General features: G+C 39.4%; 1 protein-coding gene across 4 annotated transcripts in view; it reads left to right on the top strand.

The window, feature by feature from the left end:
- Positions 1 to 21,603, top strand: part of EHBP1 (EH domain binding protein 1) — a 269,882-nt gene that overhangs the window by 117,911 nt on the left and 130,368 nt on the right. The window lies entirely within an intron of this gene.

Below are 21,603 nucleotides of genomic sequence, written 5' to 3'. Positions count from 1 at the left end.
ACTTCCTTCAGAATAACTATGCTTAGGATTGCACAGATAGACCAATTTTTTTTCTTTTTTAAATAAATGAGCTTTTCACTATAAGAAAGAAAAGGAAAGTTTAAGGAAAAAACCACTTGAGTCAGGTGTCAAGCACATCCTGGTAGGAAATACAAGACATCTTACCATAATTTCAAAATATATTTTCTGCATTGTTTGTAGAGCCAAATGCAACAAATCCATAATTTTTAAAGCATATGAAACTATTAAATGCTATAACTTAATAAGTTTATGGTTTGTATATACTTCAAAAATTGATGGAATACAAACAATAACACATAAAATGATTTTTTAAATTTTTAAAGAAGGATTTTCATTTCACGTATTATTTAGCATATCTGTGACATGTGTTATCCCCATGTGCATTTGTTCTTATTACAGATAGGTAGCCGTGTTGGTCTGCCATAGTCAAAACAAAAAAAAATTCCTTCCAGTAGCACCTTAAAGACCAACTAAGTTAGTTCTTGGTATGAGCTTTCGTGTGCATGCTTTCGTGTGTATCTGAAGAAGTGTGCATGCACACGAAAGCTCATTTGTTCTTACTTCAAGTAAATTTACTGGTTGTGAGGTGCGGTGGTCAGTGCTTGAAGAATTAGAAAGACTCATTCCTCAAGTAAATATGCTAAAAGGAAACAGCACAGTTCACTGTTTTGAGGAATTGAAGAGGGAGATTTCCCTTTCTTCTACCCATCCCAAGAGTGGGATGATTTCTCTTATAGGTGAGGGCAGATGGAAGGTGGAATCGTTTTTTGTTTAGTACTGTATCTAGGCTTAACATACCACACACAGCTTTACTTTGTGGTAAAATAATTATGTATTTCATTGTGGCTCCTGTTTTAGAAACCATCTTGGAAAGAGAGGATTTTTATTAGACAATGATCCGTTTTGCTCTTGATCCTATTGTTCTTCAAATCATGAGAAATGGGCTGCCATAGTGCTTTAGCAAATGAATTTTATAAAATATTTTACTGATAACCCTGAAGAATGGCAACCACCAAAATCACAAACTAGACTTTGGCAAACTTAAATAGACTGATCCATTCTGGAGAGGGGAAGGGAGTAAGTTGGGGTTTTGTATTTGCATTCCCCCCCCCCCTTTATGTATTTGTTGTTATATATTGGAAATCAAGAAAACTGTTTATTTTAAGAAAAAGGGGAACAAATGAAAGACTGCAGCAATTATTTAACAGGTTTTTAGATAAAAGTAAAAACTATGTGCAATAGTATTACAGGGAATTCAATACAGGAAACAGTTGTATTTACCATTTCTTTTCAACAGTTTTTATTTGACCTAGCTTTCCCCCCCATTAAATGGAGCCTCTTTGGGAAAAATATATCAATTATATATTGTGCTTTTTGTTTTGAGACCGGAAAGTAAAAGAGAGCGGGGGGGAAATCTTTCGGCGTGGCCTCCAGACCCCTCTTAAAACTTATAGCCGCCCTTAAGGGCCCTGTATTTTAGTTATCATCATTTCAGTTAAAAGCTGAATGGAACTCCTTGTCACATCTATCAAACCACTACTTAATTAGGCAGAGAAGTTGCTGATGACTCCCTGTCCCTCAAGGGCTGATCTTGCCATTTCCTCAATTCTCCTAAGCAAAGAAGAAAGGCCGATGGCAGAAGCCTACCCAGGTAGAAGTTGATCAGCATGTTAAATGCAGCAAAGAGCCCACTGGACTGGCACTCACAGGGCAGAATTACAGGGTTGTTGTTGTTGTTTTAAAAAATGTTCTGTTGAAGCACTTACATTTAGTTTGGTTTGCAATGGAGTTTCAGTGATAAGACTGAAGCATCTCACCCAGTTTCTGATTGAGATTAGGGAAAGTAACAATTTTGCCGAGACCATAAGATAAGAAATGGCCACTTAAATCTGGTATTGGCAGAGACTGAGGATGGATGACAAGGATATATATGTATATTTAAATCTGTTTACCTGATTGAGAGTGCCTGCTGTTTGACCACTCAAGTTCTTGTTTGACAAGGGCTGGGGTGGGGGAACATTTGATTAGAGACAATAGGGATTTCTCCTTGGCCAAATAGTGACAGGCCCAAAACCATCTCCCTTCCCTCCTGGTTCAGAAGGCATTTTTCCTAATGAGACAGATCTTAATATTCCATACATGGTCATTGCTACTTTTCAGAACTGGGACAAGAACAGTGTCTGTATATTGCGGGTAGGACTACTTTAGTCAGCATTTTGTATTCTGTTTTCTTTAACTACTTCCTTTACTGGCGCTTGTCCTCTTGGGGGTCAAGTCCTCCACCAGAGGCTCAGAATCCCATTGCCTTCTGGGTGGTGCTTCTGCTGTCACACTGATTGTGGCAATTTTGAAATGCCATGCCAGTGCAGCAGCGTGAGAATGCAGGGGTGTAAGACTAAAGCCGGTTCCCTTGTGTGCACCATCGCCCTTCTACCCAAACTCAGCCTTTCTTATATTTGTACCCCGTCCACCTGACTGAGTTGCCCCAGCCACTCTGGACTGCTTCCAACAGAAGAAGATGGGCTCCCTTAAGAAGCATTCAGAGTCAAAGAGCAAGATCTTCCCAGAGAGCAAATTGCCTTGCAAAAGCTCCAGTTCATGGTTAAATTGCTTCAACGCTAAGCCTGCAGTAATTTCAGTACCAGAAATGAGGACTCTTCCAGGCTCTTTATGCTCCAGCTGTTCATTTTTTAGCTCAAGTGGGGGTGCTCTTTTTTGTTTTAAGGGAAACTGCCCAGGAAGGGCTGCTTCCCTTAATACATCTTATGACTTCATAATTAATTCTGACCACCCCAATTTAGTAGACTAATCATTAAAGGTTCTTAACCCGGCTCACCATGAGAAGTCTCAAATTACTTAGCAAGATGTGAGCCTGTCTTTTAGCCCTTCTCAGTGGGTTTGTTTGTTTGTTTGTGTACACACGACTTCCATTAGGAGAGAGAGAGCAGATCTAAATTGAAATTCAAGCTGTATTAATGTTGGAGAAATGTTGCTGTTCACATTGGTACACAAATATGTTGAAGTGTAAATAGTTTCTTATTGAAGGGTATTCTGTCACCTTTATTACCCAATTAAGGTCAGATTAATTCAGTAAACAGTAACAGTTCTTATCCTTAATAGGCAAATTACAGCCTGATTCTTAACAAGTACATTACTGCAAGTCTTCTTTCGGAAAAGTCTTCTAGTGCTGAAGCAGCAGGGCCAAGGCCCTATTCTGCACACTTGCTCATTGTCTCTTAGGACATTGTTTGGCTTAGCCTTGTGGCATAGGGGATTCATATTTGTAAAACTCAGGTTTCTTTTTTCTTTTTCAAAACCTTTACTACAATAACTCGGGGCATATTAACTTTGTGATCCAGTAACTATAATACTCATCTGAATGAGTTTACACATCTGAAAGAGTAGGTAAGAGTATTAGTCAAGAGATAAACATGGGAGTATTATCCTATAGGCATGTGCCAAATAAATGTTTCTCACAGTGTTCTCAGAACCTTTGATAGGAGCAAATGCAGGCTGAAATCCTACACAGAGTTTTAAAAAATGGATCTATTACTTCAAAGTAGTATGAGATTGAGTCAAAAATGTATTTGAAGTGTACCCTTTCATTACTGAAAAACTACTGGTACAATCCATTGGTGTGCTATCTTGGCTTTCATTTGTCTTTCCCCCTGACATACATTTTTTCCTTGCCAGTCTTAAATCATAAGTACCGGTAAGTTGTTTAAACATGCTGTAAATGTTACTACATGACTTTCTTATGGTATCAGGCTCCATTCATTTCAAAATGGTGGAGCTGTGTATCAGATTATCCTCTGGAGGATGTTATTCAAACTGGCCTTTCCCTCCTTGTCTACCAATGCAGACAAGTAGAGAGTTGTGCTGAGCTTAAGGCAGTGGCGGAGCTAGCTGCTCCGGCACCTGGAATGGCGCACATGCTATGTACCGGGGGCGGGGCTAGCTGCCCTCAGGGGCAGGGGAAGCATCCTGGGAGGGGGCAGCCATGGCAAGTGTCCCATGGGGGGGCAGCAATGTCACCCCCCCTCAGGGATGACACCCAGGGCTAGCTGCATGCACTGCACCGCCCTTCCTCTGCCGGGGGGTTAAGGTATGCATAGATCTTGAAGTTTGGGTGAATATATGAACCCATGTACAGATCCTCTTCCCCACACCAAAATTAAACCAGCCAGAGAACCATGGTTACATGCTGGGTAGGTGGAGGGTTTTCTTCCTTCTTTCTTTCTTTCTTTCTTTCTTTCTTTCTTTCTTTCTTTCTTTCAAAAGATGGTGCTGCATTGGGTGCTGGAGAAGGAGGTGCTTGTTGTTATTTTTGAAAGAAAGCATACACACCCAAGCACATAGTCATATAGACTAAGGTTACCAGACATCCCCGTTTCCTGGGGACAGTCCCCAGATTTACAAATCAGTCCCCATACAAAATCCGTTGAAGTTGAAAAGTGTCCCCGGATTCACTGAAAAAAATCTGGTATCCTTGGTATAGGCCAGGGGTCTGCAACCCGCGGCTCCGGAGCCGCATGTGGCTCTTTTACACCTTTGCCGCGGCTCTGGGGCGGATACTAGCGAGGGGAGGAGGCGCATTGTGTGCCCCGACACTCCCCACTGTGGCAGGCGCTGTACTGGCTGTGATGTCGCATGGGGGCGGTGCGTGCGTTAGTCACGCACCGTCCCGACGTCACCTTCCCGCCCGCCCGCCCTCTACATTGTAAGGGGCATGTACGCTGGTCACTGCATTGAAAGGGGGCTGGTCACTGTTTTGAAGGGGAGTGAAGAACACACACACAAAAAAAGGTAACTTGTTAATTTAACGTTTATTTCTATGAGGAGGAGTAATTCTGAGGGGTCAAACAAAGAAATAATTTTAAAAAGTGACAAAAAAGTTATTTTTATAATGACGAGTTTTGCGGCTCCCAGTTTTTTTCCCTTCAGAAACGGGTCCAAGTGCCTCTTTTTGTCTTAAAGGTTGCAGACCCCTGGTATAGACAAAGTAAAAAAAAGTCTTGTGGAACCTTAAAAACTAACTTGAGTATTATACCATAAACTTGTGTGTACTGCAGTGTAGTCCATCAGATACATGAAATGTTACCCTGAGTTACAGCTGTATGGGGGATGGGAAAGAATTGTAAACCAAGAGCTCAAAAGGAAATTGAATACAGAAAGTAAAAAATGGTTCTAATTACATTATTAACAGTGGCCATTTAAGAGAGTGAGAGAAACAGTTTTTGATAAGGCAGACATCCTGACATCTGGTGTGATTTTTTAATAGTAGAAATAATAGTAATAATAGCATTGAACCTTCTAATACATTGTCAGTCTCCTGACATTCCTTTGCTCTGGGAATGGCCATTCTTACCGAGTGTTCTTGGAGGTTGAAATATTGCCCTACTGGTTTTTGAATATTGCCATTCCTGCTTTCAAATTTGTATCTGTTGATTCTTTTGTATATAGAGACTAGACTGTCCTGCACAGAATGCGTAATGACATTGCTAGCATATATCACACTGTAAAATGAGCAGGCAAATGAACCTCTGATGTTGTGGATAACATTATTAGATCCTATATTAGGTGTTGTCAGAGTAGACATGAGTACAAAGTTGGCACCTTGGGTCATCCACAGAGACCCTCTGGGAATACCATAACATTTTAATAGCACCAAAGCCTGAAGATGGATTTTATGAATGGGACTAAATCATACAGTGGTATTTTCTCATTTGAAAGTTCTTGTTGTTGTTTAAATAGTTTATTGTATTGAAACTATGTTTTTTGCACAATTAAAACTGATGAAAAATATAACCATAATGTAATAACTTAATCAAGATTATCAGATGGGAAATGGTCCTAGATCATTAGTGCATTTTTATAAAGAAGGGAGAGTGCAGTCCTCAAACACTTGCAGCCGTATTGCACATCAGCATAACTCCAGGGTGATGAAAGCAACATAACTACTGTCTGTTCTTAGGCATTTGAACACTGTCTGCAAGAGTCTTTTACATTCATTCAGGGTGTGTCTCAGCCCCAAGGTCCAATTTCAAGCTATAATTAATCTTTTCATAAGGGCAAGATTAATTAGAGCACCATTTTTGCAGGGATACAATTATGTTTGCTTCTGAAATTTACCAACCTAAAATTGATACTGCAGCACTGCAAGTATTAAGAGAAGGCGTGCCTTACCCTGAAGATCTGTCCAGTTTTACACACCCGTCCTCTGTACCAAGAGACATCTGCTAAGGGAAACAGGTAGAACAACATGAGTTTCAAGGTGTCAGCAGATCTGGACTTCTATCATACTGAAATGAGCTTAAATATCTTGATGGATTTGATTGCTCTTGTGGCTATAAATGTGTGTTTTATGTAAAGGTAAAGGGACCCCTGACTGTTAGGTCCAGTCGCAGACGACTCTGGGGTTGAAGCACTCATCTCGCTTTACTGGCCGAGGGAGCCGGCATACAGCTTCAGGGTCATGTGGCTAGCATGACTAAGCAGCTTCTGGCGAACCAGAGGATCACACAGAAACGCTGTTTACCTTCCTGCTGGAGCGGTACCTATTTATCTACTTGCACTTTGACATGCTTTGGAACTGCTAGGTGGGCAGAAGCAGGGAGCGAGCAATGGGAGCTCACCCTGTCGTGGGGATTCGAACCGCCAACCTTCTGGTCAGCAAGCCCTAGGCTCTGTGGTTTACACCACAGAGCCACCCGTGTTTTATATAGTGTGTATTAAATGTGTATTTTATATCTGAAATATGCCTAGAAAAATGTCTTGAAGAACTATCAAAATAGATCTATTGAAAAATCAGGTTCCCTTTAGTTTCTGTATTCCAACTGTACTGTAACAAAAACGGTACCCCTTATCAGAAGTTCTGCCTACTTTTTGAGCTAAAAGACAGTGTAGCCCAGAGGTAAACAACCTTCCCTCCTCTTCTGCCCCACACCACTCAGAGTGTGATTGGAGTCATCTCACTCAGCTGCTTTTCCATGTCTGAAGACCTCATAGCTAAGAATCCCCTTTACTGCGGTAACCTGGAGTTGCCTAAATGGGTCATTATATATATTATTATAACTTAAGCAGGTATCATCTAAGCTTTTAAGCCCTCTAGCAGGTGATTATATGTACCGATTATATATATCTATACAATGGATTGCTTTGATGTCCATTGGCTAACAAGTTGTTATTGATCTTCCCTCCACACCTCACTTTTAATTAATTTTCTTTTTCTCAGGTTGTACTTCCATTCTGTTTGTTGCCTTGGTATTTCCCGATACCATCCCTGTTTTCCCCCTGCATCTCTCCACATTGAATATAGCCCACTTGTTCTTTGCGTGCCTTTGGTGAACAAGGCACCAATGGTGGCAATGGCTAGTGTGGTAATGCAGAGCTGCCCTACCGAAACCAGCATCACTGGACTGCGCAGGGTGGTGGCAAGGTTGGAGCTGAGTGGACATGTCCTTACTGAGCTTCAGGTGTCTGGTCAAAACTGTTTTATTTCCTTAGGCCTTTGCAGCTTGAATGCTTCTCATATATTTTACTACATATTATGCATACTCTTGAGCTGTGTATGAATGCTTCAACCACATAGACAAGAAAAGTCATGTGAATCTTACCCCACCAAGGGGTGGGGTACAAATTCTGTGGGTAAGGCCCACATTGTTGCAGCATCACATTTAGTCACCTGTGCTGTGGAATTGCACCACAGAAAAATTTATCCTATGTAGCTGCATGTGAAGTGTATCACTATGATGAGGAAAGCTTTCCTGATTTCAAAGAATCCTGCTCCATTCTGAAGGCACGTCCTCATTTCCTCTTTGATGCTATAGAAAAGCACTTGAACATGGGCATCAAACTGACATAACTGGTGACTGAAAGGGAGAGTTTCATATCCTCAGACATAGGTGGCTGGTGGTAGCAGGCCAAATGGCTGTGTGGCAAATATAGCAGACTGTATGGTAGAGCTGCTAAAGGCTGTGCTCTGGTCAATTTTCTCATACACAGCAGGAAGGGATGGTGTTGTCCAGGCTGTTCTGCCATTTTTATGCCCCGGATAAAATCTGCTTGAAGGTGACCCTAGCCACAGATTTTAGCTTTTTCTGCTCTGTCTCTTGATATCAGGACCAGATTCCCCACTTACAGATGGCTGCCTAATTTGGTGGTGCTGAATTTAAATTATTATTTTTAAGCTGCTGAAGTTTACATAATTAGTAGCATTCTCACACAGCTAGTTTGTGGTTGTTATTCTAGTTTACATTAAGTATTTACCGTATTTTTTGCTCTATAAGACTCACTTTTTCCCTCCTAAAAAGTAAGGGGAAGTGTGTGTGCGCGTCTTATGGAGCGAATGCAGGCTGCGCAGCTATCCCAGAAGCCAGAACAGCAAGAGGGATTGCTGCTTTCACTGCGCAGCGATCCCTCTTGCTGTTCTGGCTTCTGAGATTCAGAATATTTTTTTTCTTGATTTCCTCCTCCAAAAACTAGGTGCCTCTTGTGGTCTGGTGCGTCTTATAGAGCAAAAAATACGGTATTTTGCATTTTTGTTCCTTGATTCACTTCTTTGGAATAAGATGTATTTCCCCCTGACAAGAGAAGAAAAATAAAATGTACATATTATTTAAGTCCTCTATCATGCTGAGATGATGGTGGACTTATGGGGGTGAATCCACACAAAAATGAAAAGTATTCTTTACTTATCTGGGAGCAGTCCTTGCTGCTGTTGAGCAGCTGCAGCGCTTCTAATATTTTTAGCCATGTCTGATCAGAAGTAAGTGCTACTCAATTCATTAGGGTGTACTCCCAGGTAAATGGGGTCAGGATTCCTGCTGGGTAAAATAGGGACAGTTAGCTTCAAGAAGGTAGGCATATTTTTCATGCTTTTCTAACTACACAACAGTTGGTTTACTTGCAACAGCTTTTTCTGAATGAAGTGATTATGTATTTAGGAAGAGAATAATATTGTGGAGAAAGAAAAACATGATGATGTTACTAATTACAGAACAGCCTGTAATGCGGAGGGGAGGAGAAGAAGAATGAATTGTGTTGTACACTGCAGGAAGCAAACAGCAATGGAACAGAAAGAGCCCCTTATTCAATGAATATGTGTCAGGGTGGAAACTGACATCATGTTTTAGCAAACGGAAGTGTTCTTTTTTTAGGGATAGTTTGCAAACCCGTGCTACAGTTTTGTCTAGCTTATATATTCACTGCATCCTTAGGACACTATACTTTTGACAAATTAAGATTTACTAACCAAGACCAAAGTCAGACCCTAGAGTCTGATGACGTTGATTAGATATAAGCACATAATAACTCTGTGCAGCTTATATTTGGAAATACTAATGCTTACCCTGATACTATTACAAAATGTTAGGTAGGCTCTGTTGACACCAGCTGAGAACAAATGGTACCTACTGTGGATGCAGAGAACCAAGTTATACTGCTTTTAGAGAGCAGTATAAAATAACTTGTCAATCAAAAGCTTAGTGCCCCAGAGTCTACTACTACTGCTGTTATTATTATTACTACTACTATTATTGTTATATATATATTCAAACTTTTTTCGTGACATAGACTCAAGGTGCTTTACAGATAAAAGCAGAGAAAAATATCAGTACAGTGGTGCCCTGCAAGACGAATGCCTCGCAAAATGAAAAACGCGCAAGACGAAAGGGTTTTTCAGTTTTTGCGTCGCTTCGCAAGACGAATTTCCCTATGGGCTTGCTTCTCAAGACGAAAACGTCTTGCGAGTTTGTTCGTTTTTTTCCTAAAGCCACTTGAAGAGGCGCAGTTGCGACGGACCGTGCTTCGCAAGATGAAAAACATCGCAAGACGAAAAGACTCGCGGAACGAATTATTTTCGTCTTGCGAGGCACCACTGTAGATAGATAGATATAGATATACAGTGGTACCTTGGGATGCGAACGGGATCCCTTCCGGAGCCCCGTTTGCATCCTGAACGCAATGTAAGCTGCGATGGCGCGCCTGTGTGTGCGCGAGTCACATTTTGCTGCTTCCGCGCATGCGTGTGACGTCATTTTGAGCATCTCCGCATGCGCGAGTGGTGAAACCCGGAAGTAACACGCTCCGTTTCTTCCGGGTTGCCACGGAGCGCAACTCGAACGCACTCAACCTGAAGCACATTCTTTTTAAAAAAATAATAATATTTATTACTTTTAAACCTTACAAAAAAGAAGAAGAAGAGAAGAAGAAAAAAGAAGCAAAAGAAAGAAAATACAATACAATACAATATATAAACAATACACAACGCAACATTAACACATTAGACTAAACAAAACAAAGCAAAAACAATTTAAAAACATACATCATACCATTTCAATGCCCTATCTTTCATTCCCTCGTTTCATCGACCTCCTCTCACCTCCCTTTTTGTATTCCACTTCTGTTAATTGTTTCAACAATTCCTTTCCATCTTTCTCTATTTTCTGTCATAAAATTTTCTTAACTTATTTTAACCTTATTTTCCATTAATACTATAATACTTATTTGTGCTCAACTCCTTATAACATTTCTACTAAAGCCATATAATTTCATTCCAACATTTTTCTAACACTCATTAATTTTACAGTATTTCTATAAATAAACTTTAAACTTTTTCCAATCTTCTTCCACCGTCTCTTCTCCCTGGTCTCGGATTCTGCCAGTCCTTTCCATCAATTCCATATAGTCCATCAACCTGGTGATCTTCTGTCCAAGGCTCTTAACTCTTTTCCAAGTCCCTTCTACAGATCTTCTTCATATTTATGCACTTTACTTTGCCTTCTGCTGATCTTGTTCTTAATTTCCTTCCTTTGATACTGAAGAGTAGATCTCGGTGAAGCTCCGACTTAGCAATGTTTTTATTCCTTCTCGACAGGTTAGCCAAATCTCCGTAGTTAAAACTAAAATCCAAAAGATATTTCAGGACGTGTTTCAAAATCCCTCCAAATCTAAAGGTCCCCACAACTCCAATCTCCTCCTGACCCAAGTCCAGGTCCCAAAGGTCAGTACATCCCTGCATGGGGGGATCTATCCAACTTTCCTTCTACAGTCCAAGCAGGGCTCCAATCCTCAAAATCTGACTTTCTCTAAATTCAGTCATAGAAGGCAACAACTTATATTCATCAAATTGCCTCTGTAAGGCTGGGGCTCTCTCCCTCTCCACTTGTATTACTTTAGGTTCAACAACAACAACTTTCTCCCTCGCCTTCTCCACAATTTGCCATGTCAAAGTAGATTCCTGTATCCATTCCTGAATAGTTTCTGTATAGATGTTCACTTTTTGTCCCAAATTAGTCACTTTTTGTCCCAAGTTATCAATTTTGATAGTCATCACATCCGTCTTCTTATGGAGGTGTTCCAATAAATCACTTATCTTGCATAATGCAATCACTAATGCTTCTTCTGTCGACATTCTTACTGATCCAAGGTCAATCCCTGGTTCTCACGGTTTTCTATCTTGCAGCTGGAGATTCCCCCAGCTCAACTCTTGTAACAGTTTCAAAGGCTCCCTCTAGAGGGAAACAATTTCTATTTGTATCAATCCTTTTAAGCACGGTTCAAGCGATAAAATTAGTTTCAATTTTCAGTTACTTTTACTCCTTTTTAAACGCAGAAGGAAACAATGGAAACAATGTATTTCTCTTATTTGACTATCTGTCAACAAACGTTTTATTCACAGTCAATGAACTTTCCCAAAACGTCAGACTTACTGGCAGCCTGTTTCCAGGTTCAGAGCGGTGGTAATTTAACTTTCTTCACTCTCTCTCCTGCAGGCTTACGCGGTCCAAAATTTCCCCCCTCTTCTCCTGCCTCCAAGGGGGGTTTAATGATTTTAGCCGATGGAAGTTTAACCCTTTACGGAGGACTTTCCAAGACTTTAGCTTGCAGCCTCTTTGCTTCAGTCTATTTACAAAAGGGGAAGGCGGACTTCCTGTTTGAAACCTCCCCGTTTCGGTGCCAAATTAAGACGTTTAAAAATCCAATTTTCCGTTCTACTCACAGGTAGTTGTTTTAAGATCAAATTGTCCACAGGAAAAAGTCAGCGCTCTCCAGTAACAGCAATGCGGCTTTTTTTTTTTTTTTTAAAAAAAGATATTTATTAAAATTGTAAGAGTTACAAAAAGAAAAGAAAAAGAATTAAACATAACAAAACAATACAATACAATACAATACAAAAACAAAAATAGCGAAAACAAAACAAAAACATTTAAAAAAACACATCCAATACTTTCAATATTGTTATCTTTCATTTACTTGTTTCAGTGTCTTTCTCACACCTCCCTTTTTTGTATTCCACTTCAATTAATTGTTTCAGCAAATCCTTTCCATCTTCCTCAATTTTCTGTCCTATAATTTATCTTAATACATTCTAACCTTATTTTCCCCTTTAATCCATTTACAATCTATTGTACTTAATTCTTTATAGCATTTCTGCTAAAGCCATGTAACTTCATTCCAACATCTTTCTAACATTCATTAATTTTACAATATTTCTGTAAGTAATCTTTAAATTTCTTCCAATCTTCTTCCACTGACTCTTCTCCCTGGTCTCGGATTCTGCCAGTCATTTCTGCCAATTCAATGTAGTCCATCAACATCATCTGCCATTCTTCCGGGGTGGGTAAATCTTGTGTCTTCCAATACTTTGTGATGAGTATACTTGCTGCTGTTGTTGCATACATAAAGAAAGTTCTATCCTTCTTTGGCACCAATTGGCTGACCATGCCAAGCCTCTGGTTTCTTCAGGAAGGTATATTTAAATACCTTTTTCATTTCATTATAAATCATCTCCCAGAATGTCTTAATCCTTGGACATGTCCACCAAAGGTGAAAGAATGTACCTTCAGTCTCATTACATTTCCAACATTTATTTTCAGGCAAATGGTAAATTTTTGCGAGCTTGACTGGTGTCATGTACCACCTGTAAATCATTTTCATTAAATTTTCTCTTAGGGCATTACATGCCGTAAATTTTATACCTGTGGTCCATAACTGTTCCCAGTCAGCCATCATAATGTTATGTCCAACATCTTGTGCCCATTTAATCATAGCAGATTTCACCGTTTCATCCTGAGTGTTCCATTTCAACAGCAAGTTATACATTCTTGACAAGTTCTTAGTTTTGGGATCTAACAATTCTGTTTACAATTTTGATTTTTCCACCTGGAAGCCCAGTTTTTTATCCATGTTATATGCCTCCATTATTTGGTAGTAATGGAGCCAGTCTCGCACTCTATTTTTTAATTTTTCAAAACTCTGCAATTGTATTCTGTCTCCATCTTGTTCCAAAATTTCCCAATATTTCAGCCATTTGGCCTCCATATTGAGTTTTTTCTGAGCCTTCGCTTCCATTGGTGACAACCATCTTGGGGTTTTATTTTCTAACAAATCCTTGTATCTCATCCAAACATTAAACAGTGCTTTTCTAACAATATGGTTTTTAAACGCTTTATGTGCTTTAACCTTGTCATACCACAAATATGCATGCCAACCAAATACATTGTTAAAACCTTCCAAATCCAGTACGTCAGTGTTTTCAAGCAATGCGGCTTCACTCCGTGAAAAAAGCAGTCAGTTCGAAGCACTGCGCCACTCACCCCACGTCGCTCCGGATCCCCGAAATTGGGTTTCCCCGCGAGTAGGGGAGGCGCAAAAGGTGCCAGCCGAATCCCACGTTCACAGGCTTCTCCCGCCTGTGATTTTTAGTGGGTCCCCGCCTTTGCCGTGGCGGCCAGACCCTGATTTCCATGAAGCAAATTCCTCCCGATCAGAGGAATTCAGCCATTGCTGGAGGCGCCAACCCTGAAGTCAACCTGAAGCACATTCAACCCGAGGTATGGCTGTAGATATCCTGTTAAAACATACAGATAATTACAACAAACATATCAAAGCACCAGTCCTTTCCTTAAAAACAGACACTTCCCAAAAGCCTGTTGAAACAATAATGTCACCAGTGGAAGGACAACAAAGAGGGAGTCAGTCTAATTTCTCTAGCAGGGAAGTTCCAAAGTCTGGGAGTGTGGCAATCACACAGGGTCCCCGGACATTTCACTGTCTATTGATCCCTGTGTCACCACTTTATTTCTCACTGCCACCACCCAAGCCCTACCTGGTAAAATACTGAATCCAGTCAGGGTTAAGTTGGAATATAAACTTTTGTTTATTTATTGCAGTTTAACAAGCATGTGGTTTCATAAACGGTCTCAATCAATTACAATAATGGGCTGCCTATCCAGACCTGTAACTTCCGCTACCTGTTCTCACTCATTAAACCACCTCTCAGATATTTACTTGTCTTCCTAGCTCCTAACTGTTCCTGACTCAGCTTATTTCGCTACACTAACTCAACCTACCCACAGACTCTATCCCCATTCACTCCCACACCAACCACCTCCCAACGAACTCCTCCCTTCGCCCCTCCCAGAGCTGGTTTTATAGTCCCTCTGACTCCACCCCCCTGGGTTCTGATTGGGTAAACTTTAACTATTTCCTCTTCAGCACTCTCATATGTTAACGTCACATGGAGCAGCCACTGAGAAGACCCTCTCCTGCATCCGTAGTAAGCATTCCTGTGAAGGTGGCAGCACTGTGAGAAGGACCTTCCCCAAGGATCTCAGAACCTGAACAGGTTTTATGAGGAAAAACGGTCTTCAGATAGCTTGGACCTAAGCCATGTAGGTCATAGCCAGCACTTTGAATTGTGCATGGAAACAGACCAATAGCCAGCGGAACTGTTCCAGCCAGGGAGTCATCCGCTCCCTATAACCAGCTCTAGTCAACAATCTGCAGCAGCTCTTTGAGCCAGCTGAAGTTTCTGAGCACTTTCCAAAGATAGCCCCACATAGGACATGTTACAGTAATCTAAAGAGGATATAACTAAGGTGTGCACTGTTGGGGCCAGATCAGACACCCCTACTGCTTTTTACTAGAATCATGAAATTGTAGAATTGGAAGGGACCCCTGAGGGTCTTCTAATCCAGTTGTCTGCAATACAGGAATCTACCAGCTCATGCATTTTTATTCAAGTTACTGAAAGATGTGACAATTATCTTCTTGATTAGAATTTGCCTGCACGTTGTGGTTTGTTCAGAGTGAGACAAACAATATGCCTGTGTTTGGAAGTAGTGCTCAGACAAACCATGGCTTAGCTCTGGGTAGCAGCGGTGTAGTGGGCGTGACAAGGACGTAGCATTAAGCCAAAACGTTGGTTCATTCCAGATAGTGCAACACCAGGTTTTGTGGTCTAACCATGGCTGCAGGGCACCAAGTCTCCTTCCCCTTTGTTCAGTCCTGCTTATCCTAGTCTGCCAATAGAAAAAGTGCTGTGCCCTTTCCAACATCATATACCCAAACTAGCAGACTGTAACCACTGAGTTCCAACCGATGTATGCAATTCTTCTCCTTGGGCTTCTGCCTGTTCCTGAGCTGCAGAAGGCAACAATGGTTTCAGGGCAATGCTTTCTTTGCTTACTCACTGCCAGCCCACCAAGCGAGTACAAGCCCTGCCTGCTTCTCAGAAGTAATTCTCACACTACTCCTCATAGTACATATAGAACACTTTGTTCCTCTTCAGGTTCTGAGCTTTAAATTTTTTCTTGCATGCATAGAGCTCCTTGTGTAGATCTCCACAGACCTTTGTCTGGTGTATTTTGCTGTTCTGAGATCCTCTGGAGCCTTTCTATTTTCAAATGTTTAAAACAAAATTGGAGCTTCTCTTTTAAACATTATGCTAAAGCAATTGGTTTATTACTGATTTTTAGTTTCACTTTTTGCTCTAAAATGTGCATCCAGCATCATGAATGAGATATCTTAAGCGATTCGTAATGTTAGTTGTAGATCAATAGTTCCTTTGGATTAAAACTAAGACCAGCATGCTTGCTTACTTTTAAAAATATACAGCCTCATTAGAACCTGGTTGTGGTTTAATCAAAACTCCTTGCCTGGTAATAGTTTTAGAAGAATGTGTGAAAGGCAAATGTGACCAGCACATATGGAAATGCGAAAGGGATTGCGTCGATTCAAAATAGTTTTACAGTACTGTATAATGCAGTCTACCAATATAAATTTACCAGTAGAATGTATGAGCTTCATGTCCTAATAAAAAGTGCAGAGATAATTTTAACCTCCATTTATGAGCTGTTTAATTCATTGCTTTAATAAATATAACTCTGATACATTAGTGTGGCAACATTTGGTCAACAGGTTTCAGTAGTAGTTTGTTAGTTTTTTTAATGTATGGGTCTGCTTCTCTCAAAGCTGCCTTCAAATTAGTACAAAAACATAATTAACTGTGTTGTGGGTAGTAACTTGGAAACAGTAGTCTTCTACTTCTCTGTCTATTCAGTTTTACCTAAGATTGGTGGGTAAGCCAAGGTTTTCTGGCTAGACACTTTCAGTGCTTATATATTTTCTGTATACCAGGACAGCAATAATGTAGGTGAGGTCCTAGAAACCTAGAAAGGCCAAAGAGAAGACCAAAGACTCATCAAATAAGGTGTGAATCAGAGTTCCCAATATTTCTTTCAGCTATCAACATTTGTAGCATCCATGATCAATTCAAAATTTAAATGTCCATGGCTTAAAAGTAATATTACGGTAGTTTATAAAGTTGTCACAAGAAACAAGACTTTGGGTTTCCTATAATTTCACAAATTAAAGGTGGTCATTTAACATGACAAATCCTTCATGCTTACACATGTAGCTGAGTATTCTGAATATTTAAACCTAAATAACATTAGAGCAGTTTATTTCACTGAAATATAGTTTTTAGCAATTGTGTCTCAGACTGCTGCTTTCTCCACTGATTGCTGCATTGCTGTTACATTAAATTATAAATTAGAGACAATTAGATTAGTGGATGGGACTTAAGGAAAATCAATGTAGACAACTCGTTTAAAATTCACACTGCTCTCAAAGGCTTGCTATCTTACAGTTTGCTTTCCAATGATTCCTCATCTAGACCTTCATCAAGAACGTCAGCTATTCTGCTCTTGGAACATGCAGAGGGGTCAGCTGAAGACTTACAATTTGCTGGTTCTTCTCTTGTTCTAATAAGATCAGATATTAGGAAGCTGCTTTATGCACAGTCTAGTGGGCCGTCTACTTTGACTAGCAGCCGTTTTTTCACATTCTTAGAATCATAGAATTGTAGAGTTAGAAGGGACCACAAGGCTAATCTAGTCCAACCCGCCTGCGAGGCAGGAATCTTTTGCCCTACCAAGTGAGTCATCTTCGGGTTTCAGACAGTAGTCTCTTCCAGTCCTACCTGGAGACGCCAGAATTTTTGTGTGCAAAGCATGGGATCTGCCATTAAGCTGCGCCCCCTCCTGTTATTTTGTAATGCTGAATTTAGCTAGTAAAACAATAATTAAGGAAAAACTGTGAATGTCATAACAGGTTAAACTGCAATCCTAACCACATCTACTAAGAAATAAGTCCAACTGATTTCAATGTGGCTTATTCCAAAGTAAGTGGGATTACAATTGCAGCCTTAATCTCTTTTAATATCTATGAACATTATAAAATAGTTCTGTGTACTTTGTAGTGCTTTGTAGATATTATACAAAAATCAGATGATACAAATTATTTCCATCCTATTGGATGGTCAAATTGAAACTGTAGACTACGAGCTTCTCCATGCTTGTTTTATAGAAATTTACACTTTGACCCTATTCTACCAATACTCCAGAAATATACGGGAAGTTCTGAACAGTTTCTTGCCACTCTGCTGCTCCTAGATAATAATCCAGTTATAACATACAAGGTGGCCAAATTTTGTGCAGCAGCAATTAAAATAGGCCATACAATGACTAGCACTCAGGATTAGTATAACATATTGACTGATGGACATTCCTGGGTCAGAAGGGTTACTTTAAGTATACCAAAGGCCTTGGGAATACCAGTAGGGGTATTTTTAAAAAGCAGATCTCTGGGTCATATTATGAGTTGCTTTTGAGAGTATACGACAGGATAGTAGGTGGCTCCTTTCGGATGTATCTTAAAATGACATGGGATTATTTTGCCTCTAATTTGTTGAAAAGATGTGGGTGGCTTCAGCGTACATGGGTGGATCTGAAATTATGAAGCTTGTGTTTGTCAAGCTTTGTGTTGGAATCCAAATGAAAGATTTGGAAGTATGTGAGTTGATATGGTAAAGAAAAAGGAAGATTAAATATGCTGTTTACCAGGATACAGTTGTCGATCTTATCCCCAAACTCTGCTGTTCAGACAACATGTGCAGAATGTTACACAGCAGCAGTGTTACATGGCCAGTTGCTTCTGGTATTTTTGTCTTAGACAAAAACAGGTTGAATAAAAATCTTGATTGTTTCCAGTATTCTTTCATAGCTAATATATACAGTTCACTATGTTTGAATATGCTGTGTTTCAGAGTGTTTAACTCAGGGAGAAAGAGAACAGTGTTTATTTTCTGCTTGTTTTTAAAATAAAACAATAAGCACCAGAATTACATTATCTTTTTCCTTAATAAATGGCAGGTGCTTTTTGACTTGAGTAAAACACATGTTTTTTAAAAAGTCAAAATCAGTTATGGGCATATTAGTAAAATTAAACAAAAAAATAAAATTAACCTCATTGATTGATCCTTTCATTCTATAAAAAAAACACCTATAGATTTAAACTCTCTTACTATTTTGCGTTTTTTTGGAAGTGGTTTTTTTTTTGCAATTCTCTGTTTTCTTCTTCTTTTGTTTTGGCTGAGTACACATTTACCAAAAGAAACCTATATGTGCAATGAAGGCAAAGAGAAAAAGCACCAAATACCACCCAGTATAGGAGCCAAGTTAATAGGCATTGCCATTCGCATGGTGTGCGCGCACCGTGTCTTATATTCAATTTATACGGGGCTTACCTCCCCCCCGCCAATATTTTATTCAAGTTGGCACCCCTGCCATCCAGTATTTTACAGTTTATGATGTCATCTCTAAAATCTTCAGTTCTTTGTGCCAGTCTGTTTTCTGAATGACTCACTGTAATAATGAATTAACCAAGTCAAGCTAGCCAGTGCAATGACTTGGGGGTAGGTTTGGGATTGTCGTTTTTTTAAAAAAGTATGATTAACTAGTTACATATGCGTAGTGGGAAGTGGCAAGCGAGGGAGTTGGGCCTGATCTGTAATTGAAATCCAAGTAAAATAGTTAATCATCTCTAATCTTAATAGCCTCCTTCTTTTTTTGTGCAGTTACCAGTAGTCATTGGCAACACAGTCCTTCTTGGGGGGTGGGGGTGGGAAGGGAAAATCTTGCAATGAAAACTAAAAAAATTAATCAGTGTTTTAGAAGGAGTATTATTTATTTGTGTGTAATGCCAGACAGAAAACCTTCCTGTTTTCTTCAGCAGTTCAGTTTTGTGGGTTGGCAAGCCAGCATACTAAAACCAAATGGTCCTGAGATAATTCCAGCATGTTAGCTAGCTGCATGTTCTACAACAGAATTATTTAGCCCATGTTCAACAGTGTGCTTGCTATCGCTCCTCCATTTGTTGAATTCAGGATGACCTTTGCATGAATAAAGTCAAATAGGATTAAGGATGGAATTTTCAACAATGGGAAAGAGCAACAGATGTAGCCGACGTTGAACGTGGGAGGATTCTTGATGCGCAGTTGCCTAAAGCGTCTATATGTGGGTGACATTTTTTTTTCTTAAAGAGAATAAGTTTTCTGAGGAAGTACATGAGAAAATAAATAAAGCCTGAAATATTCCAGGTAGAGAGATCTGAATGCTATGTTTTGGGAATGACTTTAATTAGCAGTGGTTTCCTTTTTAAAATTGCATTAATATGTCATGTAACTTTAAGATTTGTGTTCACCTTTATAATAAACAATAGGAGACAAAGATCACTCTTTTTATATTTTGAAAAATATGTATTAATTATATTAATAAATATTAACATATATTAATTAAATATTTTGGAAAAATTACTAGAACCAATCATAGGGATTTTCCCTGAATATGCCTCATAAGACAAAGTGGGAGGAGGGAGTTACCATGCACCTGAGAAATAACTAGGGTAGGTTTTTTATTTTTTGTTTAATCATAGTATGAGTTTTTTCATGATATTTTCGACAAATTAATGTAACATTATTTGCAGTGCAAAAACTTTAGACTATTTCTGATACTGAAAGTTGTCCCATCGCATTCACATAAAATTTATTTTATGCTATGTGCATCTATTCATTCTTTTAATTATAATAAGCTTTCATTCATAAAAAATGAATTCATATACGTTTCTTAGAATATTTAGCAAATTGTTTCCATTTTTCAATTAGTTTTTTGATGTTTTGTATTGTAGTCACTTTTACTTCTAAGAAATACAGTGCACTCTTATACACCCTTGCCCTGGCCTAACTCCCAGATAAGTGTCCATAAGATTGTGACCTTAATATATTGAGTGCCTAAGGTTACGCTTGTCCTGTTTAACATGTATAATCTTGCATTATAATTAGAGCATCAGAGAATATAACTTCAAAGTGTTTAAAGACCCATTGAAGTAAATAAGGTCTACTTAGATTTTGACTCTAAGACTCCAATCCTATCCACACTTCATTGATATTAAGTCTCATGGGAACCAAAACAATTGCAAGGAAATCAATGGAGTGTACTTCCAGACACCAGCCTAAACCTTTCTTAAGCTGTCTATCAGGCTTTTTTCACATTTTTCTAACCAATATTAAACTGCATTTTTTTTAAAGTAAAAAACAACTATCTGGATTTCAAGACTTGGGTCATAAAAAGGGAATAAGCTCCCTCCTGAAAAAACCAGGACCTTCTACTTTCACATGAATTTAGCAGATGCAGAATCATGAAGAGTTCAAAGGAGGATACAGTGGCTTGCTTTATCTATCCCTGACCAGCTTTGCTGTTCCTTCAGAATCAAGCATTAGTAAATTAACAGCAATCCACAGAAAACCCAGTTGCTGTTTGCTCTGCTTCAGTGGTAAAACACAGGTTTTCCAAGAAAAAGTGCTGGAACAAAACAAACAAACACTCAGACACAGAGCTTTGAAATCTTTATCACTGCCTAGAAACACAGCACAAAAGCCAGTCTGGATGAACCTTATGTTACAAATATGTTCTTTTATATTTGGTGTGTCCATGATGTCATGCTCAGCTCAGATTTAATGTAGATACAACATTTCTCCAACCCGCATCAGCTCCCTGCCTCAGAGCCAGGAAATCATGTAGCTATGAGAGTAGATGCTAATGGCCACATACTATGCCATGGTTGCTTAAATATTATCCATGTCACAGGTCTCATTGTATGGACGTGCATTTTGGGTAGAACCTAGGCTGCAATCATGTGCATGTTTACTTGGGGACATAATGAACATACTTCCAAGTAAGCAGTTGACTAACTTTTGAGGAAGCCCAAGGGTAGTTGTTTGTCCTGTGGATTTATTTTTGACAAATCTTTGAAGTTTCATTACTTGATTCGGGCATATGTGCAATAAGGGCTGCAACCTTATAGAGAAAGAAAAAGAAACAAAAACATATTTTCTGTGTGCAGAACTTTTCACAACTCATCATATAGTGTATATGGACTCACAGATTATTGACTGACTTG

Source organism: Podarcis gaigeae, assembly GCF_964106915.1.
Source record: "Podarcis gaigeae genome assembly, chromosome: 3".
In the NCBI taxonomy this organism is placed as follows: Eukaryota; Metazoa; Chordata; class Lepidosauria; order Squamata; family Lacertidae; genus Podarcis; species Podarcis gaigeae.
The sequence above is the reverse complement of the archived record's forward strand: the minus strand, read 5'-3'. Positions and strand labels throughout refer to the sequence as shown.